This window comes from Trichosurus vulpecula, chromosome 2 (genome assembly GCF_011100635.1).
Source record: "Trichosurus vulpecula isolate mTriVul1 chromosome 2, mTriVul1.pri, whole genome shotgun sequence".
Taxonomy (NCBI): domain Eukaryota; kingdom Metazoa; phylum Chordata; class Mammalia; order Diprotodontia; family Phalangeridae; genus Trichosurus; species Trichosurus vulpecula.
Window position 1 is genome coordinate 429,470,096 of NC_050574.1, and position 4,902 is coordinate 429,474,997.

General features: G+C 39.3%; 1 pseudogene; it reads right to left on the reverse strand.

Annotated features, from left to right (window-relative positions):
* Positions 1-1,882: 1,882 nt before the first annotated feature.
* Positions 1,883-3,130, reverse strand: LOC118837307 (annotated as a pseudogene).
* Between the last annotated feature and the right edge of the window lie 1,772 nt (positions 3,131-4,902).

Sequence of the window (4,902 nt, forward strand, 5' to 3'; positions counted from 1 at the left end):
CCTCTGATCCTTTAAAGTAGAAGGTGCTAACTCCTGTGTAATTCTAACTGTGGTTCCATGATATTTAAATTGTTTCCTTATGGTTGCTTGGAATTTTTTTTTTCTCCTTGACATGATAATTCTTTAATTTTCATATGATATTCTTTGGAGTTTTCATTTTGGGATTTTTTTCAGTTCATCAGTATATTGTTTCTATGAATATTTTACCCTCTGCTTCTAGGATATCAGGGCAGTTCTCCTTGATAATTTCCTAAAAGAACACTATCCAGGCTCTTTTTTTGATCATGGCTTTCAAGTAGTCCAATAATTCTTAAATAATCTCTCCTGGATCTATTTTCTAGGGCAATTCTTTTCCAATGAAGCTTTTTTTTAAATATTTTCTTCTATTTTTTTTTATTCTTTTGGTTGTGTTTGACTGATTCTTTTTTTTTTAACTAAGACTTAAATTATAATTCAAAATTACATTACAGTTCAGACAAAGACCAGGGTGAAATTAGTGTTTAACAATAATTCTAAAGCACTGCAGTTATACAAAAGAAATAAATGGGCCTGCAAGGGTTCAAAAAGGCAACTTGTTTTGTTGCACTTTGGAGAAATATGCCATTTTTGGTAGTGTAATATTTATTGCACCACATAAGGAAAGGAGGGCAACCTCAAAGTCACCATTGTTCTACAATGCTAACTCATGTGGGCCCTGTGAAAAATAATTTGCATCTTTGAACGTTCAACAAAAGCTCTTTAACAACTGCTAAAGAAGCTTTAACATGCCCTCCTTATGGGTCATGCTTTCATTCCTCATTCATGTAGAAATTCACTTTGTCAAGTCTATTTTTCACATGATGCAATATCTGCTAACATCAGAACCATCGAGCAACCTGGTCCACAAACATGGCAAGAAAGGGAGGAACATTTGGGCTTATTTATAATTGATTTTACAACACTGTACCATCACTTCCATTTCTCCTTTTGAATTAAATACTCTTGATTTTGGTCATCTATATCTGGGGACAAGGAAAATGACAGTGAGGATAATAACAACAACACAATAAGTAAGAAAGTTATTCCTTGGCTGCTATATAAAAAGACCTCCCATCATAAGGGCAGGGCTTTCTGCTGTTCTCTTAAGTGCCTTTAATGATTATGGTCTTTGTTTGACTGGGGCAGGTATGGTGGGATCTTTTGCCTTGGAATGTTTCTCAGCTCTAAGACAATTGAGAATCATTTAATTGTATATGATGTGGTGCTGGTGGTTGGAGCTTTCCCACACTGATTTCTCACACTCTAAATGGTGAGGCTCAAGTGCCCCAGGGCCTTGAGACAGGAATATAAGATCCAAGCTTCCCATTTGATTTTTTGGGGATACACTCATTCAAAGTATGAGGGTGACAAGACTCTGGGCAAGTCGTTGAACCCAACACCCTTGCTTTGGTTACCCAGACAGATATTGGTGCTTCTCTGGTAACTATGAATTGTGATTTGAATCAGACAAGGTCTGTCTGTTGATGTTTGTAATTTCTGTTTGTATTTTCCTTGAAGTTCAGGGGGTTGATCTTTTACCCCTGAACTAAGTGAATGATATATGTATGTTTGATTAAACTGAGATTATTAACCCTTTGAAATTGCTTTCCTTAGAAAAGCAGATCAAAGAATCTGTGTTAGCAGCCCTTCTGTGTGCTGGTTGTTCTTGGTTTTACACAGCCACAATAGCTGTTAACCATATTGTTGCTACAGGTAAACTGGAAGTTAACTACAGGATAACTTGTAGTCTAGAGAAATTATGAAATTGATTTCATTTAAAACTTGAGTGTCATACAGAAAAACTGTAACCCAAAGAGACTAATTACCCCACAGCACAGCCTCTTTGTTGAGCAGAGATATGCTATTAAAGTTTAGCCTGAGCTAGCTTGGCCTTCAAGTTTTCTCCAAGTTTGTCCATACACTCAAATATTTTCCAGTAGTCAGATCGTTGTGCATTAGGTAAACCTTTGATATAGGCAGCTAAGTCCTTGGTCATGAATCCAAACTCAATGGTCTCAACACAAACTTCTTCCAAAATTGTTGCAAATGTATTGAACTCTGCAATGTTATCCAGTTTAGCTTGGTGAGCTAACCCTCTGCTCCAGGTGAAAGTGGAGGTAATTAGATTGGTGGATGTCTCTTGACCTTTCTGATACATGTGGTAGTGACCCCTTACCATGACATGGGCAACCTCTGATTCCACTCTCTTGCCGTCTGGGCAGATCAGCACACTAGTCATCATTCCCAGAGACCCATAGCTTTGTGCAATGGAGTCAGACTGCACATCACTATCATATTTCTTACAAGCCCAGACAAAGCCTCCCTCTGATTTCCGAGCTTGGGCTGCCACGTCAGCAATGAGTATAGGTTAATACAATAACTTCTTGGCTTCAAATTGGGATTTGTATTACTTGTCATATATTTCCCAAAAGATGTCTTTAAAACACCCATCATATTTCTTCAGAATAGTGTTTTTGGTACCCACATATAGAGGCCAACCTTTAGACAGAGCCATTTGGAAGGAACTGTGAGCAAAATCCTTGATTGACTGGTCAAGATTGTACATTCCCATAGCAACACCACCACAATCTTCAAAACTACGGACCAAGTATGTCACTGGTTTGCCCCCCATCATATGGCATATAGGTTATCTTAACTTTTCCAGGTCCCAGAACTACAAAATCAGTTGCTCTGTATTGACCCCCATAAGCGTCACAGACTATAATGATTGGTTTCACCTAGCCATTCACAAGCTGGGGGATGTTTTTGCAGATGATTGCTTCCCTGAAGATGGTACCACCCAGGATATTTTGGATAGTCTCATTTGGCAATTTCCTCATTTTCTTCAATTTGAACTCCTTGACTCTCTTTTCATTGGGGTGATGGTAGCACATTTCATGCCCACTTTATATTTCTTAATAGCTTTTGCAGCATCAAAGGTGACCTGGTCATTTGTTGCATCACAATTCTCTGTCCTTAAGTCATAGCTATATAGATCCAAATTCACATATGGTAAAATGAGTTTTCCCTTAACCAGTTCCCAAATGACTCTCTTCATTTCATCTCCTTGCATTTCCACCACAGAACCTGTATTGATTTTTTTTTTGGTCATGTTACTTTCAATAAATCTGCAGCTGGGCCAGGGCCAAGAAGAGAAAGCACTAGAAGGTTCAAGCTAACACTCAGCACTGAGACTGCAGGTTACTGCTTCGGCTGCTGCCTGCCCAAGACCTGAGGTGGAAGCCTGTTTGACTGATTCTTAATGTCTCATAGAGTCATTAGCTTCCACTTGCCTAATTTTAATTTTTAAGGAATTGTTTTCTTCAGTTAGCTTTTGTATATATTTTTCCATTTGGCCTATTCTACATTTTAGGGCATTGTTATCTTCAGCGATTTTTCCCCCTTTGGCCAATTGTATTTTTTATGGGTTTGTTTTCTTCAGTCAATTTTTATCCTTTCTTTACAAGCTGTTTATTCTTTCTTGCATACCTCTCATTCCTTTTCCCAATTGTTCTTCTACCTCAATTATTTTACTCATTCTTCAGCTCTTCCAGGAAGGCTTTTTGGGCTTAAGTCCAATTCATATTTCCCTTTGAGGTTTTCAGATGTAGGTATCTTGACAATGTTATCCTCTTCTGAGTTTGTGTTTTGGTATTTCCTGTCACCATAGTAACTTCCTATGGTCAATGTTCATTTTTGTTTCTTGCTCAGTTATCCTACTGGAGGACAAGTTTTTTTTTTTTTTTTTTTTCCCCAGGGGCCAGGGGCCTGGTGACTAGCTTTGTGTGCTGGGGCCTCTGGTGCTAGCAAATGGAGGCTTTGGGTTCTAGCAACTTACCTGGTACTGAGCTGAGGTCCTAGTTATGGTTTCTGGCATGCGCTGAGGCAGGTGCCATTTTTTCTGTGTTTTCCTGGAGCTACACTGAAGTACATCGAGGTCCAGAGGTCCAGCAGCAGGAAGATGTCTGACCACCCTGGGCAGCACTGAAGTATGTGGAGGTTCAGCCTCTGAAGGATGCCTACCTGCTATGGGCTACACTGAAGCATGTTTTGGTTCGCAGAGATGGTCTGTTGGTTCCCCTGGCCATGTGAAGGTGGGGACAAGGGGGTTCCTGGTATTTGTTTGTCTGTTCCAACACACTGGTGGTCAGGATCTCCTACTGGTTTGCTAAGGTGCGGCTTACTGCTGGCTTGCTGGGACACTTCCTGGACTGGACTGCCCTCCCCTTTTACCTGAGTGATATAAACTTTTCTTGCTAATCCTCCAAGTCCCCAAGGCTAAAAGACTGTTCTTCCCTGTCTTTCTGCCAGCTCCTCTGTTTCAAGAATTGTTCTGGGGCACTATTTTATGGTTGTTTGTCAGTGATTATGGGAGAGCTACAGCAAGTTACTACTTACTCCACTATCTTGACTCCTGGAAGTCAGAATATCAAGCATTCCTAATGAAAAGACTGTATCAAAATTTTGTTATTCAAACAAAAGACTCAAGAGAAGAATGAAAAGATAAATGTAAAAGAGTAAGAAACTCAGAAATATTCAACTGTTTACATTCCTATATGGGAAGATGATATATGTAACTTACAAGAACTGTGTCTTCATTAGGGTAGTTAGAAGGAGTGTACATAGACAGAGGACATGAGTGTTAGTCACTTCTGTTAAAATGATCTCATCCCCACCAAACAAAACAAAACAAAACAAATGATTAAAGGGGTGACACAGAGGAAGTCAGTGTGAAAAGGGGGAACAAAGTGATAGAATGGGGAAAATGCATATATACCCAGACACACTCAGTTGTGTACAGAAATCTATCTTACCCAATAAGGAAATAGGAAGGATAGGGGATAAGAAATATAGTGAAAGGGGGTTATAAAATAAATGGCAGGT